This window comes from Heptranchias perlo, chromosome 28 (assembly GCF_035084215.1).
Source record: "Heptranchias perlo isolate sHepPer1 chromosome 28, sHepPer1.hap1, whole genome shotgun sequence".
Lineage (NCBI taxonomy): Eukaryota > Metazoa > Chordata > Chondrichthyes > Hexanchiformes > Hexanchidae > Heptranchias > Heptranchias perlo.
Window position 1 is genome coordinate 24,567,977 of NC_090352.1, and position 14,629 is coordinate 24,582,605.

General features: G+C 43.6%; 1 long non-coding RNA gene across 3 annotated transcripts in view; it reads right to left on the reverse strand.

Moving 5' to 3' along the window:
- Nucleotides 1-14,629, reverse strand: part of LOC137344939 (uncharacterized) — a 58,610-nt gene that overhangs the window by 7,094 nt on the left and 36,887 nt on the right. For 2 of the 3 annotated variants that reach the window (XR_010968504.1, XR_010968503.1), the window contains exon 3: nt 10,448-10,564. The exons of the other annotated variant lie outside the window; for it this stretch is intronic. This is a non-coding gene — a long non-coding RNA (uncharacterized lncRNA). The remainder of the gene's footprint in view (nt 1-10,447; nt 10,565-14,629) is intronic. 3 annotated transcript variants of the gene reach the window in all.

Genomic DNA, 14,629 nt, shown 5'->3' on the forward strand with positions numbered 1-14,629 from the left:
TATATTCAAATCAGAGATCGATAGATTTCTAGATATTAAAGGCATCAAGGGATATATGGATAGTGCAGGAAAATGGCTTTGAGGTAGAAGATCAGCCATGATCTTGTTGAATGGCGGAGCAGGCTCGAGGGGCCGGATGACTTACTCCTGCTCCTATTTCTTATGTTCTTATGAGCCAACTGGACCCAAAGAGACCCTGTTTACCTCCACTTCTCCGTCATGGCATAGCAGGTGGGAGATATTTCCACAAGTGTCAGCCCACACTAAATGGAAAATAGTTCAGTAACTTGAACTATGTAGGGAACTGTGGGCATGAACTTGCCTTCCTGTGATACTCACGCCTGACCTGTTTTAATATTTCTATACCATGTAATCAGGTTTTCAGAATAGACTAATTATCCTAACCCCTGATAGTTGAGTGGATATGGATGGTATGGATCTGACAGTTATGGATACGGGTATTGTACCTCATCCAAGGAGAGTATTGATGGATTTATTTCATAAACATAAAAGATCTGTAATTCAGGGCCACCCCAGAGATGAAGAAATTATGACACCTTTTTCACTGATTAAATAAACAAGCACAGTAATACACTCATACCGGATGTAAATTTTCGACCAACTGACTCAGGAACCTATGCCCCTAATTATAGTCTAATTAAGAAATTATAACCTTAAATCATCCAGAACCACTTCCAAAATGCAGGCTCTTAATACTAATTGACATAGTTCATTATAAGACATTAAGCCGATTCACCAATAATGGTCCCATATGCATTGATAGAGTGGCAGCCTGACCCCACTGGATTCCGTGAGCTCAGCTCATTTAAGTAATTAAAATATGCTCCCTCCACGTTTTTCTTTGTACAGAGAGTGTTGTTGCACTGGTGGTGATGGTGGTGAGAGTGGGAGGGGGAATCGAGAGTTCAGCAGCTCTTAAAGATCTGCTCCTGTTATTAAAAGGAGGCTGTTGATTTTAGTTGGAGCCTGAAGAAGAAAAATAGCTGGAGGAATTCCCAGAATTGCCCACTTCACAGAGGAGAGACTAGGGGTTTTATTGGAGGAGGTGGCCCTAAGGAGAATGGGCCAGAGGGAAACCTTCCAAATAAAGCCAGCCTTCAGCAAGCATGAAAGGATTATGTGAATGCTGTCTCCTCACTTATGGAAGTAAATGAGGAAACAGTGCTCTAGATTGAAGAAGAATGCCAGTGTAGGGAAGACAAATGGGTGCCAAATACAAAACAAGGGAACAGCTGAATAATGCATTCTCCGAGCATGGAGTATGCAGGCACCATCTGTAATGCAGCCTGCAAAGCAGTTGCTCCACCTCCCACTTCTTAAACCTCCAAAATATTGTCCTTGATGTTGCACTTTCAATTTGGCAACTTCCTTTCACTCGCAAAACTCTCACTAACTCACCATTGCTCCTCGAATTATTTGCATGTTTTCTGCTCAATCTTTCACACTTGGTGGAATAGGTTACTCACTGGGGTGGGGGTTGGGGGTCATATTATTTCCTTATACTCAAAGGATCTCTTTGTTCACTTTTCAAAAGAGAAGGCTGCACACAACCAATAGAAGAGAACCTTCACTGGATGCACACCAGCCAATCTGTGGCCCTTCACCCACTCCGAGGTGCAGGCCCTCCAAATATTTGGGGCGGAGGCCATCGAGTGAGTGAGGGAGAGTTTGGTGGTTTTGTGCAAGCTCAACAAAGTAACTGTTCTACTACATCTTCTTGCTGGCACATTATACTCAATCAGTGACTACAGGCAGCCACATCTGCTACAAGTGACTGTAGTGGCCCTGCTACTGTGTGCAGATCCATTGACTGCGTACACAATGCTAATACATAGTCTTTCTTTCTGTGTAGGGTCTCCCGAGATGATGCTAGCAATAGGGAGGAGCAGAAAGCAACCCCAACACATGAGCACCCATCAAGCACTCCAGACCCCACAAGCACCGCACAGAAATATTCACTTCAGGGGAATTGGATTGGGGGGGAGGGGGGGGAGGGGGGGAGATCAGGAATAAGCACCTGGCGAAGTACTGAGCATCAATGAGAATGAGACAGTGTATGTGGCAGCCGATGAGCATTAACAGGGAGGATGGGACTGTTCGGATTAGATGAGAGCAGCTCTGGGACCCACGGATTTGTACCTCACAGGCTGCATATCAAGCTGCAGTCGTTAAGGAGCAGAAGCTCTTAGAAACTTCATGCAATTTTCTGAGAATCTTCCGAACTCGCTGCATGTAATGGCCATTACATGCCAGAGCTGCCAGGAAAGAGGGCCCAAACACCAATGCCATTTTCTTCACCAGTACTGTGTCAGCTATTATTGAGAACTTGGGTTCTGACTTACAGGAGGCTCTCACCTCATTCTCTTCAGAGACAAGGGGGGTGATTTTAAACCCCAAGAACGGGTGGGTTGGGGGCAGGTGGGAGTTGAAAATAGTTGGTTTTTTTGGGTTGCAACCGCAAAATTTTCGGACTTTGCATTCCCAGTGGGAAGCCTGTACTTTTACACGCCGACGTTAAACCCGGAAATAAAGCCGGGTTGCAGTCACAACCCAAAAACCAACTATTTTCAACCCCCAACCCACCCATTCTTGGGGTTTAAAATCACCCCCAAGGAGACTGGCTTTAGGGCACCTTGAAATCAGGCTTCACACTCAGTGTCAACTAAGAGTCTGGTCCCACCCAAATTGTTGGTCATCCACAAGAGGTAGCCAGAAGCTGGGGTATAGCAGGAAGAGAGATAGATTAGAATTTCATCTCTCAAGGTGATGACTCATCCACCATTCCCAGCTAGCCTGGTCAGAGTACACAGGTAAGGGAGTAGAAGAAACCAGTCAGTTCAGGTGATGGCAGTAGAGCAAGACAATCTCCTGGCCCAACGGAAACATAGCATTGATCATGGATCTCTTCTAGTGGTTTTGTGCAGCATGCTCCTTTGAAAAGAGAACAAAGAGACCCTTTGAGTATTAGGAAATAATATGACCCCCCTCCCCCAAACTAGTAATGTGGGGAAATGTGAGGTTATTCACTTTGGTAGGAGGAATAGAAAAACAGAATATTTTTTAAATGGTGAGAAACCATTAAATGTTGGTGCCCATGAGGCATTTGGCAGGAAGTTTGCAATGTGTATATTATCTTTTTATTTTCGCCTCTGTGAAATAACAATACTGAGGTCTACAAAAAAAAATAGTAGTGCTGTACATACATTATGAAGACACTTGAGATATGATCAGTATCCCATAAGTGGCCTGACATGATAACCCATGAGCAATGAAGTTGGAAGTGAGATCTGGGTAGTTCCACGAATAAAATATAAATCATATCCCACAGGTCTCCATAATGTTTGTGTTTACATTAAGATCAATCTGCTAAAGAATTAGGTCATGTTAATATAGTTAAGTGGTTTAAAAGGAATGATTATACTCCTAGCGCACATGCTAATTAACCTATGATTGCTTGGTGTGCATTTAGAATGCCTGTGGTTTCAACATTGTCTTCAAATTAATCTTCAAATAAAGAATAGCTTCAGTAATTTAAATATGTTGTCAAGACCATGAAGTGTACTTCATGGAAACCACATTAATACACATCATATAATTTACAGCACTCTGTAGTTGTAGAGATTGTGAATATAGAATATATGGATAATGATAATTAAATATTATGCCACTTCCACTCACAACAGAGTGATACGGGCAGTGGGGGGGGGGATGAGGTTAATGTATAGAGGAAGATTTTCCTCTTTTGCACTTGGACATAAATAATCGACTGGGCGGAGAGCTTAGAGGAAAATCAGGCAGGGAAGATCGCACATCGTAACTCAGCATGTCTAATTTTCCATTCATTCATTTCATCCGTTAATTTTCTCTACATATGCCATCCAGATGATTATTGATACCCAGAAGAGGAAAATCTGTCCAGTCTTTCATAAAACATTTTTGAGGATGTAACTAGCAGGGTAGATAAAGGGGAACCAGTGGATGTAATATATTTGGATTTTCAAAAAGCATTCGATAAGGTGCCACATAAAAGGTTGTTAGGCAAGTTAAGGGCTCATGGGATTGGGGGTAATATATTAGCATGGTTAGAGGATTGGTTGACAGACAGAAAACAGAGAGTAGGAATAAATGTGTCATTTTCAGGTTTGCAGGCTGTAACTACTGGGGTACCGCAACGATCAATGCTTGTGCCTCAGCTATTTACAATCTATATTAATGACTTAGATGAAGGGACCGAGTGTAATGTATCCAAGTTTGCTGACGATACAAAGCTAGGTGGGAAAGTAAGCTGTGAGGAGGACTCAAAGAATCTGCAAAGGGATAGAGACAGGTTAAGCGAGTGGGCAAGAAGGTGGCAGATGGAGTATAATGTGGGGAAATGTGAGGTTATTCACTTTGGTAGGAGGAATAGAAAAACAGAATATTTTTTAAATGGTGAGAAACCATTAAATGTTGGTGCCCAGAAAGACTTGAGTATCCTGGTACAAGAAACACAAAAAGTTAACATGCAGGTGCAGCAGGCAAATGGGAATGCAAATGGCATGTTGGCCTTTATTACAAGGGGGTTGGAGTACAAGAGTAAGGAAGTCTTATTACAATTGTACAGGGTTTTGGTGAGACCTCACCTGGAGTACTGTGTACAGTTTTGGTCTCCTTATCTAAGGAAGCCATGATGTGGAGATGCCGGTGATGGACTGGGGTGGACAAATATAAGGAATCTTACAACACCAGGTTATAGTCCAACAAATTTATTTTAAAATCACAAGCTTTCGGAGATTATCCCCTTCGTCAGATGAATGAGTGAAAAGGTTCTCAAATCGCATATCTTATACTATGCTGGGACAGCATCACACCAATCAAAAGGTGTCGTTGTTATTCAAACAGGCCAGTCACGGAGAACAGCACGTCCCAGTACACTGGATATACATTGTGTCAATTACACAGACAGGCAGAAAGAAACCCAAAATGGCAACGAGATAGAGAGAGAGAGAATATTAAAATACATAATTTTTTCCCCCTTTTTGCTGGTGGGGTTACGTGTAGCGTGACATGAACCCAAGATCCCGGTTGAGGCCGTCCTCATGGGTGCGGAACTTGGCTATCAACTTCTGCTCGACGATTTTGCGTTGTCGTGTGTCTCGAAGGCCGCCTTGGAGAACGCTTACCCGAAGATCGGTGGCTGAATGTCCTTGACTGCTAAAGTGTTCGCCGACTGGGAGGGAACCCTCCTGTCTGGTGATTGTTGCGCGGTGTCCGTTCATCCGTTGTTGCAGTGTCTGCATGGTCTCGCCAATGTACCATGCTCCGGGGCATCCTTTCCTGCAACGTATGAGGTAGACAACGTTGGCCGAGTCACAGGAGTATGAACCATGTACCTGGTGGGTGGTGTCCTCTCGTGTGATGGTGGTATCCGTGTCGATGATCTGGCATGTCTTGCAGAGGTTGCCGTGGCAGGGTTGTGTGGTGTCGTGGACGCTGTTCTCCTGAAAACTGGGTAACTTGCTGCGAACGATGGTCTGTTTGAGGTTGGGTGGCTGTTTGAAGGCGAGTAGTGGAGGCGTGGGGATGGCCTTAGCGAGGTGTTCGTCGTCATCGATGACATGTTGAAGGCTGCGGAGAACATGGTGTAGTTTCTCCGCTCCAGGGAAGTACTGGACAACGAAGGGTACTCTGTTGGTTGCATCCCGTGTTTGTCTTCTGAGGAGGTCTATGCGATTCTTCGCTGTGGCCCGTCGGAACTGTCGATCGACAAGTCGAGCGTCATATCCCGTTCTTACGAGGGCGTCTTTCAGCGTCTGTAGGTGTCCATCACGTTCCTCCTCGTCTGAGCAGATCCTGTGTATTCGTAGGGCCTGTCCATAGGGGATGGCCTCTTTGACGTGGTTGGGGTGGAAGCTGGAAAAGTGGAGCATCGTGAGGTTGTCCGTGGGCTTGCGGTAGAGTGAGGTGCTGAGGTGCCCGTCTTTGATGGAGATTTGTGTGTCCAAGAAAGAAACCGATTCTGAGGAGTAGTCCATGGTGAGTTTGATGGTGGGATGGAACTTGTTGATGTTATCGTGTAGTCTCTTCAGTGATTCTTCGCCGTGGGTCCATAGGAAGAAAATGTCGTCGATGTATCTGGTGTATAGCGTTGGTTGGAGGTCCTGTGCAGTGAAGAAGTCGTGCTCGAACTTGTGCATGAAAATGTTGGCGTATTGGGGTGCGAATTTGGTCCCCATGGCTGTTCCGTGTGTTTGGGTAAAGAACTGGTTATCGAAGGTGAAGACATTGTGATCCAGGATGAAGCGGATGAGTTGTAGGATGGCGTCTGGAGATTGGCTGTTGTTGGTGTTGAGTACTGAGGCTGTTGCAGCGATGCCGTCATCGTGGGGGATACTGGTGTAGAGTGCCGAGACGTCCATCGTGGTGAGAAGTGTTCCTGGTTCAACTGGTCCGTGGGTGCTGAGTTTTTGTAGGAAGTCTGTAGTGTCGCGACAGAAGCTGGGGGTTCCCTGTACGATGGGTTTCAGGATGCCCTCGACGTATCCAGAGAGGTTCTCACACAGGGTTCCGTTGCCTGATACGATAGGACGTCCGGGTGTGTTGGCTTTGTGTATCTTTGGGAGGCAGTAGAAGTCTCCAACGCGGGGAGTACGTGGGATGAGAGTGCGTAGGATGCTTTGAAGGTCTGGATCGAAGGTCTTGATCAGTTTGTTGAGCTGGTGGGTGTGTTCTTTGGTCGGATCTGCGGGTAACTGTCTGTAGTGTTCCTGGTTGTCCAGTTGTCGGTATGCTTCTTTGCAATAGTCCGTTCTGTTCTGTATGACAATGGCTCCTCCTTTGTCCGCTGGTTTGATGACGATCAATGTATATCCAGTGTACTGGGACGTGCTGTTCTCCGTGACTGGCCTGTTTGAATAACAACGACACCTTTTGATTGGTGTGATGCTGTCCCAGCATAGTATAAGATATGCGATTTGAGAACCTTTTCACTCATTCATCTGACGAAGGGGATAATCTCCGAAAGCTTGTGATTTTAAAATAAATTTGTTGGACTATAACCTGGTGTTGTAAGATTCCTTACATTTATCTAAGGAAGGATATACTTGCCTTAGAGGCGGTGCAACGAAGGTTCACTAGATTAATTCCTGGGATGAGAGGGTTGTCCTATGAGGAGAGGTTGAGTGGAATGGGCCCATACTCTCTGCAATTTAGAAGAATGAGAGGTGATCTCACTGAAACATATAAGATTCTGAGAGGGCTTGTCAGGGTAGATGCTGAAAGGTTGTTTCCCATGGCTGGAGAGTCTAGAACTAGAAGGCATAGTCACAGGATACGGGGTCGGCCATTTAAGACTGAGATGAGGAGGAATTTCTTCACTTAGAGAATTTGACACTTTGGAATTCTCTATCCCAGAGGGCTGTGGATGCTGAGTCGTTGAGTATATTCAAGGCTGAGATAGATAGATTTTTGAACTCTAGGAGAGTCAAGGGATATGGGGGTCAGGCAGGAAAGTGGAGTTGAGGTTGAAGATCAGCTGTGATCTGATTGAATGGCGGAGCAGGCTCGAGGGGCCGTATGGCCTACTCCTGCTCCTATTTCTTATTCTTATTAAAACAATAGTTGAAAAGGAAACATTGTTTCACAAAGTTGAATATGTAAGGTACCAATGAGGGTGGTATTAGAGAAGGCAATGTTCATAAGCATGCTGTCTGATGTTAGAGTTATCCTTTGAAAGATGAATTCCTAGGTTAGGAGTAAATCCAGTTCTGTTGTGCTGCATGCAACCTGTTTCCCTGTGCAGAGGGTACTGCATCTTTCCTCAGCACTAACAGGCAACATCGATATAGTGCACACCTTGAGTCACCTGCATCCTGTATAACCCATTGAATGGTTCCATTGATGAGGGGTTGAGGATAAATCTAATGATGCACGTCAACACTCCTTAACATCAGAATTTGAGAAGACAGCCATAAGCATTTATTATTTACTTAAAATATTTTAGTTATTCCTTCCAAAATTGTTTTGCTAATCAAAGTTTTTTTTTAAAATGATGAATGTTTATTTTTGGTTCGAGAAAGCATGTTCTTGCTCACAGCTGATTCCACCAGATTTTATTTAGCTTGAATCCAAAAATCGGAAGGCCTGTTCGTGAGCATAGTTTGTAATTGAAAAAACTGTGGAGCATGAATATGAATTGCTGATTAGAGTATATCACGTATTGCGAGACAACTTTTTCAGTACTTTAGTGGAAACTAAAAGATATATTTTTCAATGAATAGCTAAATTTGAATTTTTTTTCATTTGTTCTTATCGTGTGGGTGACACTGGAAATGCTGCATTTAATGCCCATCAGTAGTTGCCCTAAGAAGCTGGCAGTGAGCCTTCCCCTTGAACTGCTGCAGTCCTTCTGCTGATGGAGCTCCCACAATGCTATTTAAGTCGTGAATCCCAGGATATTGACCCAGCGATGATTTTTGTAAAAGAACTGTTGTTACATATCATGCATGTCTCAGAAAAAAAAAATTGAAACTGCTCTGTGGCGTATTAATCACAAACAAGTTAACACATTTGTATGAATTTTCCCTCTCTAATATTTTAATGCAGGCATTAACCCAAAATTACTCTGCATCATCATTTCAATAGTTAATGAAGGAATTTCATATGAACGTTTGTTACTAATATCGTCCATAAGATTTTAAACAGTATCCATAGGTATACAATGACATTTATTATTATGTCTTAAGTGTGATCATATCCATAGCATTAAACAATCTGCCATCAAATCCGGGAGGGTGGGAGTGGGGGGGTAAATCACCCTGTCAGGTATACATGTAAGACTTTAGGAAAAAAGTGGGCCTTGGACATCAATAAAATTGCAAATTTCAGCGTATTTCATGATATCTTAAATCAACATGAACATCTCACATTTCTCTTCCAGCATCAAATATTAATCCATTTGAGGTTGGAGCTGCAATTGCCATTGTGTGTGCATTGACACTGTGCAAACAGTTAGGATATTGCTATTCCAGCCCTCTCATTCTTAGGCAAAGTCAAGAGCTTGACAAATTCTCTTCCTAATTATACCTGCCAGTGTTTGCTTCCCAATACAGTTAAGCTTCAATCAGATTTTTAGAATTCAGGATTAGGCTTCATGCTGTAATGCTTCAATATGTGGAAAGCTTTGCATTGTTTAGTTTGTTCTGTCTAGATCGTAACTCGGGTCTCGGTTTAGTCAAATATTTTATTGTATGAATAAGTACAAAATGCATAGTGCAAAACCTACCTGAATACACATATACAAATGATAAGTAGCTGGCATAACATACAAGTAATTATACATGCAAGACAGCAGGGACACTACTGTCTTTCTGCATGTGTTAGGATTCAAATCCAAAGTGGTTGGATTTGTAAGACTTGTGCATGTTTTGCGTGCTTTACTACATGCCCAAGTCTGTTAGGTGCTACATCATCAAGAATTTCCTGATTGCAAATAAGGACCCTCCATATATGGACAGTGCAGGCTTAGAAGCTGCTATGAAAAGACCATCGTGCTAAATGAGATAAAGGTGATTAATTTAATGCCAAACACTATAATTATCTTGAATTCATTTCTCACCCAAGTGTCAACCAAAAATGACCTTTTTTTTAAAAAAAGGAGGTTTACTAACTTAATTACTCCCACAAGGTGCTTCTCTGATAGCTTTACCAAAGCTGGTTGAAGGCTGCTGTTACTCACCTTAAGACCCTTGAGATGCTCATGGCTTCTGGGAGCTCGAGCCTGTGAGTGTGGCTCAGCTGGCTTTCTGACACATGGCAGGTTTTGGTTAAGGGGGTGGTGAGGGAGCAGACATGCTGCCATCCTGAGAGAGGGCAACATGTGCCTCTTACATTGTGCCACTGCTACTCCCATGGAGCTGCGGCTCATCACTCCCACTGATTTGTGGGAGAACAAGCCGTAGGAGATGAGTGATACCTTGAAAGCCCTTATCCATGTGGTCCACCACTCTCCAAGATGGAACACAAGTTGGAGCACAGAGTCTGGGTGGCAGCCTTTTGGGCATCAATCAAAACTACAAAGTCTGGTAGTACAGACTCCTGGTCTGAGGGACCAGCTGCAGTGTCCCTGGAAGTGGCCACATGTTCCAAGGTAGACTGCAGAGTGCTGATGCTGTGCGAGAGAACACCACATAAGCTGCATGTGGACTTCTCTTTACTTTCAGCCATGGTGTTGACAGGCCTTCCAAAACCTCGTACGATTGCTTGTGCGATGCAAGCAGTTTCTTTTCAAGGCTGGTACCCTGAAGTCAGCATCTCAGCCCTGCTCCGCAGAGCTGGGAGATAACCTTGCCCTCTGGTGAACCGTCATCTGGGCTGTCCCTGCCACCACTACCTGCTCCTGCTCACTCGTGCTGGTTGATTCACTCTTCTAACTCACTCTGCAACCCACCCAAGGTGCCAATCTCTGTGCTGTTGCTTGAGAGGGAGGGAGTACATGATGACGTATCCTCAGGAGGATTGTCTTCATCCGAGGTGTCGTCTTCAGAGTTTTGCTGCTGAGAAGGAACTGGAGGAAAGACAAAAAGGACAAGAGTTAGCATGGCACTGATAGGCTGGACAGCAGCAGATGACAGGCTTTATAAGTCCGCTTGAAGTTGTGAAGCTGGCTGAATGTGTGATTTTCTTGAGATACATGAAGGGGTAGAAGTAATAAGCACAGGCCCTGTTCTTGAAGGGCCACTGATTTCCAGAGTTTCCTGCTCCATCAGGGTGAGGGTCATGATGCTGTATAGACCTCCCCCCAATCTTACTGCTCTCCTTTGTGTTGTGTGCCACTTTGTCCTGCAGAAAGCGATGGCAAGAGTTAGTAAGTGGCTACTAAAAAGGAAAGTGCACATGTGCGGGGCTTCACCATGATGTGCAATTGCCAAGAGGGAGAAGATGCAAGCAGGGTGGGGAGGTGTTGAATGGAAAGTAAGTTGGAGTGTGAAATGAGGAATGAGAGGAGTTCCTGGTTCTGCAAGTGCTACCATGTGAGATCAGTGGCTTCTGAGAAGGCAGTAAACAAGAGGTGAGTGTGTGTTTAAAATGGGAATGAGAGGTAGTATAGTCTGTCCTTTTGATTGGTGATGAAGGGTGTGATGCAAGAGAGGGAATTGTTCTGGGGAGGGAGGAGAAGGACTTTTGCCGGGTGTTACTGAGAGAAATGGAGAAAGAGAGAGATGCACTCTCCCCTGCTGGTCCTGTAAGGTCACTGAAATGTTTCCTTCATTGAATCCAGGTCCTGGGAGCAATGCTCCTGGAACAGATCATTTCTGCCACCTCTCTCCAGGCTTAGTGCATGTAGGTCTTGCCAATCCTCTGGGAAACAGGACATCTCTCCTTGCCCTCACCTCTTGTACTAAAAGAGGCATCAAAGAACTTGGGGAGCAACCTTGCAATTCATTGCTCATATTCTCCACTTTCCAGCAGTACTGCGAATGCTACCACCCTTTTAAAAGCTGCATTCCCACTTCAAGAAGTTCTGAGGAGGCTCTGGTTGCTTCAGAAATGGAGCCCTCTTGGTTTTGAATCATAAAACAATGTGTAGGAAATATTCAAGTGACAAAAAAGGATGAACGGGGGAAAAAGGTGAAGAAATTCTTGTCAGACAAGCAGTAACTCTTTGGGTTGGTAACTTCTTACCCTGCTTAAGCTGCCATTCCAAATTATCAATAATTGGATGCACTCAGCTGACATTCGAACACAGACTGGCCTTCACTAAATGTTCAATGTGAGTTCTCTTAAATGGCCAATTGAACAAGTTAATTGTTTAATTGGAGTTTAAATGGTAAAACACTCCATTAAACTCACCTGGTGTGCATTCTAATTAATCTTTCCCTACTGACACTGTACTTTGTATTTCTGTGACTGGTTGGGTTTTGTTCAATATACATTTTGAACACCCTTTCCCACCACCCCACTGAAAAAAAAATGTCATTTGAGGGATTTACATTGAATTTACATTCATATGTGGCCCAGCTTTGGTGCACATCTTCTCCCATGGAATGGCCTGATATGCCAATATTCTTGGTTAGCCTGATCCAAATCATTTTACTCAAACCACTTAATCTGATAGTGGGGTAGAGATGGCTAATTATATTTGAGACACATACAAAGTGTATTCGAGATTAACCTTGAATAGCTAGTGCAGTCCTTGGTAGCTTCTTTTGATCAAAATGGGCAATAATATTTAATTGTGGGCCAAGAACAGTCAAGTTGTCCTCCAGTTCCACAGTTTCTCTTTCAAGCAATTTTTAAAGAAGAAAGAAAAAACTTGCATTCATATAGTGCTTTTCACAACTTCAGAATGTTCCAAAGTGCGTTACAGACAATGAAGTACTCTTGAAGTGTAGTCACTGTTGTAATGTAGGGAAACGCAGCAGCCAATTTGTGCACAGCAAGGTCCCACAACAGCAATGAGATAAATGACCAGATAATCTGTTTTTATTGATGTAGGTTGAGGGATAAATATTGGCCAGCACACCAGGAGAACTCCCCTGCTTTACTTTGAATAGTGCCATGGGATCTTTTATGTCCACCTGAGACAGCAGACGAGTCCTTGATTTAACACCTCCGACAGTGCAGCACTCCTTCAGTACAGCACTGAAATGTAGGCATAAATTATGTGCTCAAGTCTCTGGAGTAGGTCTTGAACCCATGACCTTCTGACACAGAGGTGAGAGTGCTACTACTATTGAGCCAAGGCTGACACACAATTTTTTTAATGTTATGGTTCAGTTGAAACAATTCAAAGGGCTAGTAATATAGTTAACAGATGACATTGCAGCATTGGTAAATATACAGCCCAGTGCACAGTAGTACAGACCAGGACAGTCTGTGGGTGGTGATGAGTTGATTGATCTTAGCCACGGCTGTGGTTGGAGTGCTACAATTGACATTAGTGCCTCAGGCTAGAAAGGGTAAAATTTATTTGTAAAGTGGGCATTTGTGGATATCAGGCGAGGACAGGTACAGACCTCGCTGTAATGTTCCTCTTAATGAATACCTTGCTGGCACTCATTATAGAAAGTAGAGCAGGTAGCAGAGACATGTCACCACGCATCAAAGCATATCCCAGCATCTTCAGACAAAGAGAGGAGAAAAATTGGACAAAAGGTTTAAAAGAAAACCTTTTCTCTTGCAAAACCCAAGGGCAAATGTCATTGATGTTCAGATTTGGGTCTCCTGGGTTGCTCCTAACTAATACCATGTAAAGAAAAGAGGAACGTAAGAATATAAGAAATAGGAGCAGGAGTAGGCCATACGGCCCCTCAAGCTTGCTCCTGCCATTCAATAAGATCATGGCTGATCTTCAACCTCAACTCCACTTTCCTGCCTGATCCCCATATCCCTTGATTCCCTTAGAGTCCAAAAATCTATCAATCTCAACCTTGAATATACTCAACGACTGAACATCCACAGTTCCCAGGGTAGAGAATTCCAAAGATTCATGACCCTCTGAGTGAAGAAATTCCTCATCTCAGTCCTAACTAGCTGACCCCTTATCCTGAGACTGTGCCCCCTAGTTTTAGACTCTCCTGCCAGGGGAAACAGTCTCTCAGCATCTACCCTGTCTAGCCCTCTCATAATCTTATATTTTTCAATGAGATCACCTCTCATTCTTCTAAACTCCAGAGAGTATAGGCCCATTCTACTCAATCTCTCCTCATAGGACAACCCTCTCATCTCAGGAACCAATCTAGTGAACTTTCATTGCACTGCTTCTAAGGCAAGTATATCCTTCCTTAGGTAAGGAGACCAAAACTGTACACAGTACTCCAGGTGTGGTCTCACCAGAGCCCTGTACAATTGCAGCAGGACTTCCTTACTCTTATACTCCAACCCCCTTGCAATAAAGGCCAACATACCATTTGCCTTCCTAATTGCTTGCTCTACCTGCATGTTAACTTTCTGCACACCAAATCCTCCCTGGCGTAGGTACAATCCAATTGAATTGCCACAGAAACATGAAGTGAAAATAGTGATCTTTTGCCTGGTTGTGAGATTTTAGTTTTGGGAAAACTGATACATTTGACACACAGATTGTCTCAATTGTCTCACATGCATTTTGTCTCATTTACTTCAAATGGAAGTGGGGAATTCAAATCAAAGTTTCCTAGAGTTTGCTATATACTTTCTGTTACTGGAAAATGTCCTGCATGTCAGCTCAATGCAATTCTGTGACTTATGTTATTGTTTGTTGTCTGACAATTACGCTGATGCTATCAGTATCTGTGCCTGTCCTGGAAATTTATGGTGTGTAGATAGTTGATGGAGAGTCAAACCATTTGAGAAGCTGAATCAGTGGCTGCATGTTTGTTACGAAACTTCATTCTTGCAGCAGAAAGCTGTACTCCAGTTGGGAATTGTGGTGGCTACATTAGTGAAAAGCTTTTGTCTGCCCTGAGCTGCTTTTAAGTGTTAAGTCAATCCTCAGCTGAGATAGTGCTGAGTTAATAAGTTAAAGGCTGAATATAGTGACACCACAAGTCCCAGCCAGAATGGAGATGACTGGGTAATTCCCCCAGTAATCACGCCTGGAGTGACTGGGATTGATTTTATGCACATAATTTGAATTATGTACTCGCTG